Source organism: Chiloscyllium plagiosum, unplaced genomic scaffold (assembly GCF_037043375.1).
Source record: "Chiloscyllium plagiosum isolate Xiang-an unplaced genomic scaffold, Cpla_swu_hap1 HiC_scaffold_41, whole genome shotgun sequence".
Taxonomy (NCBI): Eukaryota; Metazoa; Chordata; class Chondrichthyes; order Orectolobiformes; family Hemiscylliidae; genus Chiloscyllium; species Chiloscyllium plagiosum.
In genome coordinates this window covers 43,152,342-43,169,499 of record NW_028270179.1, presented here as the reverse complement: position 1 = coordinate 43,169,499, position 17,158 = coordinate 43,152,342, and positions in this window count along the sequence as shown.

The window sequence follows — 17,158 nt, the reverse complement described above, 5'->3', positions numbered from 1 at the left end:
TTGGAGAGATTTACCAGGATGTTACCCTGTGGCTGGGAGAGATTTACCAGGATGTTACCCTGGGGCTGGGAGAGATTTACCAGGATATTACCCTGGGGCTGGGAGAGATTTACCTGGATGTTACCCTTTGGGACTGGGAGAGATTTACCAGGATGTTACCCTGGGACTGGAAGAGATTTACCAGGATGTTACCCTGGGGCTGGGAGAGATTTACCAGGATATTACCCTGGGGCTGGGAGAGATTTACCTGGATGTTACCCTTTGGGACTGGGAGAGATTTACCAGGATGTTACCCTGGGACTGGAAGAGATTTACCAGGATGTTACCCTGGGACTGGGAGAGATTTACCAGGATGTTACCCTTTGGGGCTGGGAGAGATTTATCAGGATATTACCCTGGAGCTGGGAGAGATTTACCAGGATATTACCCTGGGGCTCTGAGAGATTTACCAGGAAGTTACCCGGGGGCTTGGAGAGATTTACCAGGATGTTACCCTGTGGCTGGGAGAGATTTACCAGGATGTTACCCTGGGGCTGGGAGAGATTTACCAGGATATTACCCTGGGGCTGGGAGAGATTTACCAGGATGTTACCCTTTGGGACTGGGAGAGATTTACCAGGATATTACCCTGGGACTGGGAGAGATTTACCGGGATGTTACCCTTTGGGACTGGGAGAGATTTACCAGGATATTACCCTGGGACTGGAAGAGATTTACCAGGATGTTACCCTTTGGGGCTGGGAGAGATTTATCAGGATATTACCCTGGAGCTGGGAGAGATTTACCAGGATATTACCCTGGGGCTCTGAGAGATTTACCAGGAAGTTACCCGGGGGCTTGGAGAGATTTACCAGGATGTTACCCTGTGGCTGGGAGAGATTTACCAGGATGTTACCCTGGGGCTGGGAGAGATTTACCAGGATATTACCCTGGGGCTGGGAGAGATTTACCAGGATGTTACCCTGGGACTGGGAGAGATTTACCAGGATGTTACCCTGGGACTGGGAGAGATTTACCGGGATGTTACCCTTTGGGACTGGGAGAGATTTACCAGGATATTACCCTGGGACTGGGAGAGATTTACCTGGATGTTACCCTTTGGGACTGGGAGAGATTTACCAGGATGTTACCCTGGGGCTGGGAGAGATTTACCAGGATGTTACCCTGGGGCTGGGAGAGATTTACCAGGATGTTAACCTGGGGCTGGGAGGGATTTACCAGGATGTTACCCTGGGACTGGGAGAGATTTACCAGGATGTTACCCTGGGACTGGGAGAGATTTACCGGGATGTTACCCTTTGGGACTGGGAGAGATTTACCAGGATATTACCCTGGGACTGGGAGAGATTTACCTGGATGTTACCCTTTGGGACTGGGAGAGATTTACCTGGATGTTACCCTTTGGGACTGGGAGAGATTTACCAGGAAGTTACCCTGGGACTGGGAGAGATTTACCAGGATGTTACACTGGAGCTGGGAGAGATTTACCAGGATGTTACCCTGGGGCTGGGAGAGACTTACCGGGATGTTACCCTTTGGGACTGGGAGAGATTTACCAGGATGTTACCCTGGGGCTGGGAGAGATTTACCAGGATGTTACCCTGAGGCTGGGAGAGATTTACCAGGATGTTACCCTGGGACTGGGAGAGATTTACCAGGATGTTACCCTGGGGCTGGGAGAGACTTACCGGGATGTTAACCTTTGGGACTGGGAGAGATTTACCAGGATGTTACCCTGGGACTGGGAGAGAATTACCTGGATGTTACCATGGGGCTGGGAGAGATTTACCAGGAAGTTACCCTTTGGAGCTGGGAGAGATTTACCAGGATGTTACCCTGGGGCTGGGAGAGATTTACCAGGATGTTACCCTGGGGCTGGGAGAGATTTACCAGGATGTTACCCTTTGGGACTGGGAGAGATTTACCAGGATATTATCCTGGGACTGGGAGAGACTTACCTGGATGTTACCCTTTGGGACTGGGAGAGATTTACCAGGATGTTACCCTGGGACTGGGAGAGATTTACCAGGAAGTTACCCTGGGACTGGGAGAGATTTACCAGGATGTTACACTGGAGCTGGGAGAGATTTACCAGGATGTTAGCCTGGGGCTGGGAGAGATTTACCAGGATGTTACCCTGGGGCTGGGAGAGATTTACCAGGATATTACCCTGGGGCTGGGAGAGATTTACCTGGATGTTACCCTTTGGGACTGGGAGAGATTTACCAGGATGTTACCCTGGGACTGGAAGAGATTTACCAGGATGTTACCCTGGGACTGGGAGAGATTTACCGGGATGTTACCCTTTGGGACTGGGAGAGATTTACCAGGATATTACCCTGGGACTGGGAGAGATTTACCGGGATGTTACCCTTTGGGACTGGGAGAGATTTACCAGGATATTACCCTGGGACTGGAAGAGATTTACCAGGATGTTACCCTTTGGGGCTGGGAGAGATTTATCAGGATATTACCCTGGAGCTGGGAGAGATTTACCAGGATATTACCCTGGGGCTCTGAGAGATTTACCAGGAAGTTACCCGGGGGCTTGGAGAGATTTACCAGGATGTTACCCTGTGGCTGGGAGAGATTTACCAGGATGTTACCCTGGGGCTGGGAGAGATTTACCAGGATATTACCCTGGGGCTGGGAGAGATTTACCAGGATGTTACCCTGGGACTGGGAGAGATTTACCAGGATGTTACCCTGGGACTGGGAGAGATTTACCGGGATGTTACCCTTTGGGACTGGCAGAGATTTACCAGGATATTACCCTGGGACTGGGAGAGATTTACCTGGATGTTACCCTTTGGGACTGGGAGAGATTTACCAGGATGTTACCCTGGGGCTGGGAGAGATTTACCAGGATGTTACCCTGGGGCTGGGAGAGATTTACCAGGATGTTAACCTGGGGCTGGGAGGGATTTACCAGGATGTTACCCTGGGACTGGGAGAGATTTACCAGGATGTTACCCTGGGACTGGGAGAGATTTACCGGGATGTTACCCTTTGGGACTCGGAGAGATTTACCAGGATATTACCCTGGGACTGGGAGAGATTTACCTGGATGTTACCCTTTGGGACTGGGAGAGATTTACCTGGATGTTACCCTTTGGGACTGGGAGAGATTTACCAGGAAGTTACCCTGGGACTGGGAGAGATTTACCAGGATGTTACACTGGAGCTGGGAGAGATTTACCAGGATGTTACCCTGGGGCTGGGAGAGACTTACCGGGATGTTACCCTTTGGGACTGGGAGAGATTTACCAGGATGTTACCCTGGGGCTGGGAGAGATTTACCAGGATGTTACCCTGAGGCTGGGAGAGATTTACCAGGATGTTACCCTGGGACTGGGAGAGATTTACCAGGATGTTACCCTGGGGCTGGGAGAGACTTACCGGGATGTTAACCTTTGGGACTGGGAGAGATTTACCAGGATGTTACCCTGGGACTGGGAGAGAATTACCTGGATGTTACCCTGGGGCTGGGAGAGATTTACCAGGAAGTTACCCTTTGGAGCTGGGAGAGATTTACCAGGATGTTACCCTGGGGCTGGGAGAGATTTACCAGGATGTTACCCTGGGGCTGGGAGAGATTTACCAGGATGTTACCCTTTGGGACTGGGAGAGATTTACCAGGATGTTACCCTGGGGCTGGGAGAGATTTACCAGGATGTTACCCTTTGGGACTGGGAGAGATTTACCAGGATGTTACCCTTTGGGGCTGGAGGTGATTTACCAGGATGTTACCCTTTGGGGCTGGGAGAGATTTACCAGGATGTTACCCTGGGGACTGGGAGAGATTTACCAGGATGTTACCCTTTGGGATGGGAGAGATTTAGCAGGATGTTACCCTTTGGGGCTGGGAGTGATTTACCAGGATGTTACCCTTTGGGGCTGGGAGAGATTTACCAGGATGTCAACCTTTGGGGCTGGGAGAGATTTACCAGGATGTTACCCTGGGGCTGGTAGAGATTTACCAGGATGTTACCCTTTGAGACTGGGAGAGATTTAGCAGGATGTCACCCTTTGGGACTGGGAGAGATTTACCAGGATGTTACCCTTTCGGGCTGGGAGTGATTTACCAGGATGTTACCCTGGGACTGGGAGAGATTTACCAGGATGTTACCCTTTGGAGCTGGGAGAGATTTACCAGGATGTTTACCTTTGGGACTGGGAGAGATTTAGCAGGATGTTACCCTTTGGGACTGGGAGAGATTTACCAGGATGTTACCCTTTGGGACTGGGAGAGATTTACCAGGATGTTACCCTTTGGGGCTGGGAGAGATTTACCAGGATGTTACCGTTTCGGGCTAGGAGAGATTTACCAGGATGTTACCCTTTGGGGCTGGGAGAGATTTACCAGGATGTTACCCTGGGACTGGGAGAGATTTACCAGGATGTTACCCTTTGGGGCACGGAGAGATTTACCAGGATGTTACCCTGGGACTGGGAGAGATTTACCAGGATGTTACCCTGGGACTGGGAGAGATTTACCAGGATGTTACCCTGGGGCTGGGAGAGATTTACCAGGATGTTACCCTGGGACTGGGAGAGATTTACCAGGATGTTACCCTGGGGGTGGGAGAGATTTACCAGGATTTTACCCTTTGGGGCTGGGAGAGATTTACCAGGATGTTACACTGGAGCTGGGAGAGATTTAGCAGGATGTTACCCTTTGGGGACTGGGAGAGATTTACCAGGATGTTACCCTTTGGGGCTGGGTGAGATTTATCAGGATATTACCCTGGGGATGGGAGAGATTTACCAGGATGTTACCCTGGGGCTGGGAGAGATTTACCAGGATGTTACCCTGGGACTGGGAGAGATTTACCAGGATATTACCCTGGGGCTGGGAGAGATTTACCAGGAAGTTACCCGGGGGCTTGGAGAGATTTACCAGGATGTTACCCTGTGGCTGGGAGAGATTTACCAGGATGTTACCCTGGGGCTGGGAGAGATTTACCAGGATATTACCCATTGGGGCTGGGAGAGATTTACCAGGATGTTACCCTGGGACTGGGAGAGATTTACCAGGATGTTACCCTGGGACTGGGAGAGATTTACCAGGATGTTACCCTGGGACTGGGAGATATTTACCAGGATGTTAGCCTGGGGCTGGGAGAGATTTACCAGGATGTTGCCTTTGGCGCTGGGAGAGATTTCCCAGGATGTTACCCTGGGACTGGGAGAGATTTACCAGGATGTTACCCTTTGGGGCTGGGAGAGATTTACCAGGATATTACCCTGGGGCTGGGAGAGATTTACCAGGATGTTACCCTGGGACTGGGAGAGATTTACCAGGATGTTCCCTTTGGGGCTTGGAGAGATTTACCAGGATGTTACCCTTCGGGGCTGGGAGAGATTTACCAGGATGTTACCCTGAGGCTGGGAGAGATTTACCAGGAAGTTATCCTGAGGCTGGGAGAGATTTACCAGGAAGTTATTCTGGGGCTGGGAGAGATTTACCAGGATGTTACCCTGGGACTGGGAGAGATTTACCAGGATGTTACCCTGGGACTGGGAGAGATTTACCAGGAAGTTACCCGGGGGTTGTAGAGATTTACCAGGATGTTACCCTTTGGGGCTGGGAGAGATTTACCAGGATATTACCCTTTGGGACTGGGAGAGATTTACCAGGATGTTACCCTTTGGGGCTGGGAGAGATTTACCAGGATATTACCCTGGGGCTGGGAGAGATTTACCAGGATGTTACCCTGGGACTGGGAGAGATTTACCAGGATGTTACCCGGGGGCTTGGAGAGATTTACCAGGATGTTACCCTGGGGCTGGGAGAGATTTACCAGGATGTTACCCTGGGGCTGGGAGAGATTTACCAGGATGTTACCCTGGGGGTGGGAGAGATTTACCAGGATGTTACCCTGGGACTGGGAGAGATTTACCAGGATGTTACCTTTTGGGACTGGGAGAGATTTACCAGGATGTTACCCTGGGGCTGGGAGAGATTTACCAGGATGTTACCCTGGGGCTGGGAGAGATTTACCAGGATGTTACCCTTTGGGGCTGGGAGAGATTTACCAGGATGTTACCCTGGGGCTGGGAGAGATTTACCAGGATGTTACCCTGAGGTTGGGAGAGATTTACCAGGAAGTTATCCTGAGGCTGGGAGAGATTTCCCAGGAAGTTATTCTGGGGCTGGGAGAGATTTACCAGGATGTTACCCTGGGACTGGGAGAGATTTCCCAGGATTTTACCCTGGTGCTTGGAGAGATTTACCAGGATGTTACCCTTAGGCTGGGAGTCCATGACTGAGGAATGTATCAACGTTTGGGAAAATGATCCGAGTTCAGGGCAGGGTTTCATATCTGGGTCGCAGCAAATGGGGAGGAGAGGGGGAATGCAGGAAAGGATGGGACAGGGATGTTTGGGGTTCGGGAGCAGTGCGAGGCGGGGTTGGCCTGGTAGTGCAGAAAAGGGGGGTCCAAACTCACCGCCTCCAGGATCGCAACTCTCTCCTCTAACTGCACTCGGAGTGTGTACTCCTGGTGCCACCTTGGAAGAGAGAAAGAGAAGGGGTAATGAGTCACATGGATGGAGGGAGAGAGAGAGAGAGAGAGAGAGAGAGATAGGGAGGGAGAGAGAGAGAGACAGAGACAGAGAGGGAGAGAGACAGAGAGAGAGAGAGAGAGAGACAGAGAGAGAGAGAGAGAGACGGAGAGAGAGACACAGAGAGACAGAGAGACAGAAAGAGACGGACATAGAGAGACAGAGAGATAGTGACAGAGAGAGACAGAGATAGAGATACAGAGAGAGACAGAGACAGAGAGAGAGAGAGACAGAGAGAGACAGAGAGAAAGTGACAGAGAGAGACAGAGACAGAGATACAGAGAGAGACAGAGACAGAGAGAGAGAGAGACAGAGAGAGACAGAGAGAAAGAGTGAGAGAGAGACAGAGAGAGAGTGACAGAGGGAAAGAGAGACAGAGAGAGAGACAAAGAGAGAGATGAGGCTGAAGGACAGAGAGCTGTCAGCCGAGCGATGGGGTCAGATGAGGAGGGAGGGAGAGCTACAACAAATACAAAACCACAGTGTACCCACACTCCCCACTCCTTGGGACATGGATACCCCCCCCCTCCACCCCCTCCCTGTCTCTGTAACCCCCGACACCCCCTCCCTGTATCTGACCCCCTACACCCCCTCCCTATCTCTGTAACCCCCTACACCCCCTCCCTGTCTCTGTAACCCCCCTACACCCCCTCCCTATCTCTGTAACACCCCTACACCCCCTCCCTATCTCTGTAACCCCCTACACCCCCTCCCTGTCTCTGTAACCCCCCTACACCCCCTCCCTATCTCTGTAACCCCCTACACCCCCTCCCTGTCTCTGTAACCCCCCTACACCCCCTCCCTGTCTCTGTAACCCCCCTACACCCCCTCCCTGTCTCTGCAACACCCTACACCCCCTCCCTGTCTCTGCAACACCCTACACCCCCTCCCTGTCTCTGTAACACCCTACACCCCCTCCCTATCTCTGTAACCCCCTACACCCCCTCCCTATCTCTGTAACCCCCCTACACCCCCTCCCTGTCTCTGTAACCCCCTACACCCCCTCCCTGTCTCTGTAACCCCCCTACACCCCCTCCCTGTCTCTGCAACACCCTACACCCACTCCCTGTCTCTGCAACACCCTACACCCACTCCCTGTCTCTGTAACCCCACTACACCCCCTCACTTCTCTGTAACCCCCTACACCCCCTCACTTCTCTGTAACCATCCTACACCCCCTCCCTATCTCTGTAACCCCCTACACCCCCTCACTTCTCTGTAACCATCCTACACCCCCTCCCTATCTCTGTAACCCCCTACACCCCCTCCCTGTCTCTGTAACCCCCCTACACCCCCTCCCTGTCTCTGTAACCCCCTACACCGCCTCCCTATCTCTGTAACCCCCCTACACCCCCTCCCTATCTCTGTAACCCCATACATCCCCTCCCTGTCTCTGTAACCCCCTACACCCCCTCCCTGTCTCTGTAACCCCCCTACACCCCCTCCCTATGTCTGTAACCCCCCTACACCCACTCCCTATCTCTGTAACCCTCTCCACCCCCTCCCTATCTCTGTAACCCCCAACACACCCTCCCTGTCTCTGTAACCCCCCTACACCCCCTCCCTATGTCTGTAACCCCCCTACACCCACTCCCTATCTCTGTAACCCCCTACACCCCCTCCCTATCTCTGTAACCCCCGACACACCCTCCCTGTCTCTGTAACCCCCCTACACCCCCTCCCTATCTCTGTAACCCCCTACACCCCCTCCCTATCTCTGTAACCCCCCTACACCCCCTCCCTGTCTCTGTAACCCCCCTACACCCCCTCCCTATCTCTGTAACCCCCTCCACCCCCTCCCTGTCTCTGTAACCCCCTACATCCCCCCGCTGTCTCTGTAACCCCCTACACCCCCTCCCTATCTCTGTAACCCCCTCCACCCCCTCACTTCTCTGTAACCACCCTACACCCCCCCTGTCTCTGTAACCCCCCTACACCCCCTCCCTGTCTCTGTAACCCCCCTACACCCCCTCCCTGTCTCTGTAACCCCCCTACATCCCCTCCCTGTCCCTGTAACCCCCCTACACCCCCTCCCTGTCTCTGTAACACCCCTAAACCCCCTCCCTGTCTCTGTAACCCCTAACACCCCCTCCCTATCTCTGTAACCCCCTACAACCCCTCCCTATCTCTGTAACCCCCTACAGCCCCTGCCTATCTCTGTAACCCCTTACACCCCCTCCCTATATCTGTAACCCCCTACACCCCCTCCCTATCTCTGTAACCCCCCTACACCCCCTCCCTGTCTCTGTAAACCGCTACATCCCCCCCCCCTGTCTCTGTAACCCCCTACACTTCCTCCCTATCTCTGTAACCCCCTACACCCCCTCCCTATCTCTGTAACCCCCCTAAACCCCCTCCCTATCACTGTAACCCCCTACACCCCCTCCCTGTCTCTGTAACCCCTTACACACACCTCCCTGTCTCTGTAACCCCCATATACCCCCTCCCTATCTCTGTAACCCCCCTACACTCCCTCCCTGTCTCTGTAACCCCCCACAACCCCTCCCTATCTCTGTAACCCCCCTACACCCACCTCCCTGTCTCTGTAATCCCCCTACACCCCCTCCCTGTCTCTGTAACCCCCCTACACACCCTCCCTTTCTCTGAAACCCTCCCATACACCCACTCCCAATCTCTGTATTGTCCTACACCCCCTCCCTATCTCTGTAACCCCCCTACACCCCCTCCCTGTCTCTGTAACCCGCTACATCCCCCCCCCCTGTCTCTGTAACCCCCTACACCTCCTCCCTATCTCTGTAACCCCCTACACCGCCTCCCTATCTCTGTAACCCCCCTAAACCCCCTCCCTATCACTGTAACCCCCTACACCCCCTCCCTGTCTCTGTAACCCCTTACACACACCTCCCTGTCTCTGTAACCCCCATATACCCCCTCCCTATCTCTGTAACCCCCCTACACTCCCTCCCTGTCTCTGTAACCCCCCACAACCCCTCCCTATCTCTGTAACCCCCCTACACCCACCTCCCTGTCTCTGTAACCCCCCTACACACCCTCCCTTTCTCTGTAACCCTCCCATACACCCACTCCCAATCTCTGTATTGTCCTACACACCCTCCCTATCTCTGTAACACCCCTACATCCCCTCCCTATCTCTGTAACCCCATACACCCCCTCCCTGTCTCTCTAACCCCCCCACACCCCCTCCCTGTCTCGGTAACCCCCCTACACCCCCTCCCTGTCTCTGTAACACCCCTACATCCCCTCCCTGTCTCTGTAACCCCCTACACCCCCTCCCTGTCTCTGTAACCCCCTACATTCCCTCCCTATCTCTGTAACCCCCCTACACCCCCTCCCTATCTCTGTAACCCCCCCACACCCCCTCCCTGTCTCGGTAACCCCCCTACACCCCCTCCCTGTCTCTGTAACACCCCTACATCCCCTCCCTGTCTCTGTAACCCCCTACACCCCCTCCCTGTCTCTGTAACCCCCTACACCCCTTCCCTGTCTCTGTAACCCCCCTACCTCCCGTCCCTGTCTCTGTAAACCCTACACCCCCTCCCTGTCTCTGTATCCCCCTACACCCCCTCCCTGTCTCTGTAACCCCCGACACCACCTCCCTATCTCTGTAACCCTCTAAACCCCCTCCCTATCTCTGTAACCCTCTACACCCCCTCCCTGTCTCTGTAACCCCCTACACCCCCTCCCTGTCTCTGTAACCCCCCCTACACCCGCTCCCTGTCTCTGTAACCCCCCTACACCCCCTCCCTGTCACTGTAACCCCCCTACATCCCCTCCCTGACCCTGTAACCCCCCTACACCCCCTCCCTGTCTATGTAATCCCCCTACACCCCCTCCTTGTCTCTGTAACCCCCCTATATCCCCTCCCTGTCTCTGTAACCGCCTACACCCCCTCCCTGTCTCTGTAACACCCTACACCCCCTCCCTGTCTCTGTAAGCCCTCTACACGCCCTCCCTATCTCTGTAACCCCCCTACACCCCCTCCCTGTCTTTGTAACCCCCTACACCCTCTCCCTATCTCTGTAACCCCCCTACACCCCCTCCCTATCTCTGTAACCCTCTACACCTCCTCCCTGTCTCTGTCACCCCCCTATATCCCCTCCCTGTCTCTGTAACCCCCTACACCCCCTCCCTGTCTCTGTAACCCCCTACATCCCCTCCCTGTCTCGGAAACCCCCTACACACCCTCCCTGTCTCTGTGGCCCCCTACACCCCCTCCCTGTCTCTATAACCCCCCTATACACCCTCCCTGTATCTGTAACCCCCCTACACCCCCTCCCTGTCTCTGTAACCCCCTACACCCCCTCCCTGTCTCTGTAACCCCCTACACCCCCTCCCTATCTCTATAACCCCCCTATACACCCTCCCTGTATCTGTAACCCCCCTACACCCCCTCCCTGTCTCTGTAACCCCCCTACACCCCCTCCCTGTCTCTGTAACCCCCTACACCCCCTCCCTGTCTCTGTAACCCCCCTACACCCCCTCCCTATCTCTATAACCCCCCTATACACCCTCCCTGTATCTGTAACCCCCCTACACCCCCTCCCTGTCTCTGTAACCCCCTACACCCCCTCCCTGTCTCTGTAACCCCCTACACCCCCTCCCTATCTCTATAACCCCCCTATACACCCTCCCTGTATCTGTAACCCCCCTACACCCCCTCCCTGTCTCTGTAACCACCTACACCCCCTCCCTGTCTCTGTAACCACCTACACCCTCTCCCTATCTCTGTAACCCCCCTACACCCCCTCCCTGTCTCTGTAACCACCTACACCCTCTCCCTATCTCTGTAACCCCCCTATACCCCCTCCCTGCCTCTGTAACCCCCCTACACCCCTTCCCTGTCTTTGTAACCCTCTACACCCCCTCCCTATCTCTGTAACCCTCTACACCCCCTCCCTATCTCTGTAACCCCCCTACACCCCCTCCCTATCTCTGTAACCCCCCTACACCCCCTCCCTATCTCTGTAACCCTCTACACCCCCTCCCTATCTCTGTAACCCCCCTACACCCCCTCCCTATCTCTGTAACCCCCCTACACACCCTCCCTGTCTTTGTAACCCTCTACGCCTCCTCCCTATCCATGTAACCCACCTACACCCCATCCCCGTCTCTGTAACCCCCCTACACCCACTCCCCATCTCTGTAACCCCCTACACCCCCTCCCTATCTCTGTAACCCCTCTACACCCCCTCCCTTCTCTGTAACCCCCCTACACCCCCTCCCTATCTCTGTAACCCCCTACACCCCCTCCCTGTCTCTGTAACCCCCCTACACCCCCTCCCTATCTCTGTAACCCCCTACACCCCCTCCCTGTCTCTGTAACCCCCTACACCCCCTCCCTGTCTCTGTAACCCCCCACAACCCCCTCCCTGTCTCTGTAACCCCCCCTACACCCCCTCCCTGTCTCTGTAAACCCCCTACACCCCCTCCCAGTCTTTGTAACCCCCTACATCACCTCCCCGTCTCCGTAACCCTCTTCACCCCCTCCCTGTCTCTGTAACCCCACTACACCCCTTCCCTATCTCTGTAACACCCCTAAACGCCCTCCCTGACTCTGTAACCTCTAACAACCCCTCCCTGTCTCTGTAAACCCCCTACATCCCCTCCCTATCTCTGTAACCCCCTACACCCCCCTTCCTATCTCTGTAACCCCCTACACCCCCTCCCTGTCTCTGTAACCCCCTACACCCCCTCCCAATCTCTGTAACCCCCTACACGCCCTCCCTATCTCTGTAACCCCCTACAACCCCTCCCAACCTATGTAACCTCCGACAGCCCCTGCCTATCTCTGTAACCCCCCACACCCCCTCCATGTCTCTGTAACCCCCTACACCCCCTCCCTGTCTCTATAACCCCCTACACCCCCTCCCTGTCTCTGTAACCCCCCTCCCTGTCTCTGTAACCCCCCTATACCTCCTCCCTATCTCTGAAACGCCCCTACACCCCCTCCCTGACTCTGTAACCCCCCTATACCCCCTCCCTATCTCTGTAACCCCCCTACACCCCCTCCCTGTCTCTGTAACCCCCTACACCCCCTCCCTGTCTCTGTAACCCCCCTACACCCCCTCCCTATCTCTATAACCCCCCTATACACCCTCCCTGTATCTGTAACCCCCCTACACCCCCTCCCTGTCTCTGTAACCCACTACACCCCCTCCCTGTCTCTGTAACCCCCTACACCCCCTCCCTATCTCTATAACCCCCCTATACACCCTCCCTGTATCTGTAACCCCCCTACACCCCCTCCCTGTCTCTGTAACCACCTACACCCCCTCCCTGTCTCTGTAACCCCCGACACCCTCTCCCTATCTCTGTAACCCCCCTACACCCCCTCCCTGTCTCTGAAACCCCCTACACCCCCTCCCTGTCTCTGTAACCCCCCTATACCCCCTCCCTGTCTCTGTAACCCCCCTACACCCCTTCCCTGTCTCTGTAACCCCCCTACACACCCTCCCTGTCTCTGTAACCCTCTACACACCCTCCCTGTCTCTGTAACCCCCCTACACACCCTCCCTATCTCTGTAACCCACCTACACCCCATCCCTGTCTCTGTAACCCCCCTACACCCACTCCCCATCTCTGTAACCCCCTACGCCCCCTCCCTATCTCTGTAACCCCTCTACACCCCCTCCCTATCTCTGTAACCCCCCTACACCCGATCCCTGTCTCTGTAACCCCCTACACCCCCTCCCTGTCTCTGTAACCCTCTAAACCCCCTCCCTATCTCTGTATCCCCCTACACCCCCTCCCTGTCTCTGTAACCCCCCTACACCCCCTCCCTGTCTCTGTAACCCCCCCTATATCCCCTCCCTGTCTCTGTAACCCCCTACACCCCCTCCCTGTCTCTGTAACACCCTACATGCCCTCCCTGTCTTTGTAACCCCCTACACCCTCTCCCTATCTCTGTAACCCCCCTACACCCCCTCCCTATCTCTGTAACCCTCTACACCTCCTCCCTGTCTCTGTAACCCCCCTATATCCCCTCCCTGTCTCTGTAACCCCCTACACCCCCTCCCTGTCTTTGTAACCACCTACACCCTCTCCCTATCTCTGTAACCCCCCTACACCCCCTCCCTGTCTCTGTAACCCCCTACACCCCCTCCCTGTCTCTGTAACCCCCCTATACCCCCTCCCTGCCTCTGTAACCCCCCTACACCCCTTCCCTGTCTTTGTAACCCTCTACACCCCCTCCCTATCCATGTAACCCACCTACACCCCATCCCTGTCTCTGTAACCCCCCTGCACCCCCTCCCCATCTCTGTAACCCCCTACACCCCCTCCCTATCTCTGTAACCCCTCTACACCCCCTCCCTTCTCTGTAACCCCCCTACACCCCATCCCTGTCTCTGTAACCCCCTACACCCCCTCCCTGTCTCTGTAACCCCCCACAACCCCCTCCCTGTCTCTGTAACCCCCCTACACCCCCTCCCTGTCTCTGTAAACCCCCTACACCCCCTCCCAGTCTTTGTAACCCCCTACATCACCTCCCCGTCTCCGTAACCCTCTTCACCCCCTCCCTATCTCTGTAACCCCCTACTCCCCCCTCTGTCTCTGTAACCCTCTACACCCCCTCCCTGTCCCTGTAACCCCACTACACCCCTTCCCTATCTCTGTAACACCCCTAAACGCCCTCCCTGACTCTGTAACCTCTAACAACCCCTCCCTGTCTCTGTAAACCCCCTACATCCCCTCCCTATCTCTGTAACCCCCTATACCCCCTCCCAAATTCTGTAACCCCCTACACCCCCTCCCTATCTCTGTAACCCCCTACACCCCCCTCCCTATCTCTGTAACCCCCTACACCCCCTCCCTGTCTCTGTAACCCCCTACACCCCCTCCCAATCTCTGTAACCCCCTACACCCCCTCCCTATCTCTGTAACCCCCAACAACCCCTCCCAACCTATCTAACCTCCGACAGCCCCTGCCTATCTCTGTAACCCCTTACACCCCCTCCCTGTCTCTGTAACCCCCTACACCCCCTCCCTGTCTCTATAACCCCCTACACCCCCTCCCTGTCTCTGTAACCCCCCTCCCTGTCTCTGTAACCCCCCTATACCTCCTCCCTATCTCTGTAACGCCCCTACACCCCCTCCCTGACTCTGTAACCCCCCTATACCCCCTCCCTATCTCTGTAACCCCCCTACACCCCCTCCCTATCTCTATAACCCCCCTACACCCCCTCCCTGTCTCTGTGGCCCCCTACACCCCCTCCCTGTCTCTGTAACCCCCCACACCCCCTCCCTATCTCTGTAACCCCCTACAACCTCTCCCTGTCTCTGTAACCCCCTACACACCCTCCCTATCTCTGTAACCCCCTACACCCCCTCCCCTGTCTCTGTAACCCCCCTACACACCCTCCCTGTCTCTGTAACCCCCTACACCCCCTCCCTGTCTCTGTAACCCCCGACACCTCCTCCCTATCCATGTAACCCACCTACACCCCATCCCTGTCTCTGTAACCCCCCTGCACCCCCTCCCCATCTCTGTAACCCGCTACACCCCCTCCCTTCTCTGTAACCCCCCTACACCCCCTCCCTATCTCTGTAACCCCTCTACACCCCCTCCCTTCTCTGTAACCCCCCTACACCCCATCCCTGTCTCTGTAACACCCTACACCCCCTCCCTGTCTCTGTAACGCCCCGACACGCCCTCCCTGTCTCTGTAACCCCCCTACACCCCCTCCCTGTCTCTGTAACCCCCTACACCCCCTCCCTATCTCTGTAACCCCCCTACACCCCCTCCCTATCTCTGTAACCCCCTACACCCCCTCCCTGTCTCTGGACCCCACTACACCCACTCCCTGTCTCTGTAACCCCCTACACCCCCTCCCTATCTATGTAACTCCCTACACCCCCACCCTGTCTCTGTAACCCCCCTACACCGCCTCCCTGTCTCTGTAACCCCCCTACACCCCCTCCCTATCTCTGTAACCCCCTACACCCCCTCCCTATCTCTGTAACTCCCCCACACCCCCTCCCTATCTCTGTAACCCCCCTACACCCCCTCCCTATCTCTGTAACCCCCTACAACCTCTCCCTGTCTCTGTAACCCCCCTACACCCCCTCCCTATCTCTGTAACCCCCAACACCACCTCCCTGTCTCTGAAACCCTCCTACACCCCCTCCCTGTCTCTGGACCCCACTACACCCCCTCCCTGTCTCTGTAACCCACCGACACCCCCTCCCTGTCTCTGTATCCCCCTACACCCCCTCCCTATCTCTGTAACCCTCTAAACCCCCTCCCTATCTCTGTATCCCCCTACACCCCCTCCCTGTCTCTGTAACTCCCCTACATCCCCTCCCTGTCTCTGTAACTCCCCTACACCCCCTCCCTATCTCTGTAACCCCCTACACCCCCTCCCTGTCTCTGTGGCCCCCTACATCCCCTCCCTGTCTCTGAAACGCCCCTACACCCCCTCCCTATCTCTGTAACCCCCTGCACCTACTCCCTGTCTCTGTAACCCCCGACACCCCCTCCCTGTCTCTGAAACGCCCCTACACCCCCTCCCTATCTCTGTAACCCCCTGCACCTACTCCCTGTCTCTGTAACCCCCTACACCCCCTCCCTGTCTCTGTAACCCCCCTACACCCCCTCCCTGTCTCTGTAACCCCCCTACACCCCCTCCCTGTCTCTGTAACCCCCCTACACCCCCTCCCTGTCTCTGTAACCCCCTACACCCCCTCCCTATCTCTGTAACCCCCCTAGACACCCTCCATGTCTCTGTAACCCCCCCCTACGCTCCCTCCCTGTCTCTGTAACCCCCCTACACACCCTCACTGTCTCTGTAACCACCTACACCACCCTCCCTGTCTCTGTGCCCCCCCCATACCCCCTCCCTGTCTCTGTAACCCCCCTACACCCCCACCCTATCTCTGTAACCCCCTACATCCCCTCCCTGTCTCTGTAACCCCCCTACACTCCCTCCCTATCTCTGTAACCCCCCTACAATCCCTCCCTATCTCTGTAACCCCCTACACTCCCTCCCTGTCTCTGTAACTCCCCTACACTCCCTCCCTATCTCTGTAACCCCATACACCCCCTCCTTGTCCCTGTAACCCCCCTACACTCCCTCCCTATCTCTGTAACCCCCTACACTCCCTCCCTGTCTCTGTAACTCCCCTACATCCCCTCCCTATCTCTGTTACCCCCTACACTCCCTCCCTGTCTCTGTAACTCCCCTACAACCCCTCCCTATCTCTGTAACCCCCTACACCCCCTCCCTGTATCTGCAACCCCCCTACACCCCTTCCCTGTCTCTGTAACCCCCCTACACCCCCTCCCTGTCTCTGTAACCCCCCCAACACCGCCTCCCTATCTCTGTAACTCCCCCACACCCCCTCCCTATCTCTGTAACCCCCTACACCCCCTCCCTGTCTCTGTAACTCCCACACACCCCCTCCCTATCTCTGTAACCCCCTACACCCCCTCCCTGTCTCTGTAACCCCCTACACCCACTCCCTATCTCTGTAAACCCCCTACACCCCCTCCCTGTCTCTGTAACCCTCCTACACCCCCTCCCTGTCTCTGTAACCCACTACACCCCCTCCCTATCCCTGTAACCCCCCTACACCCCCTCCCTATCTCTGTAACCACCCTACACCCCCTCCC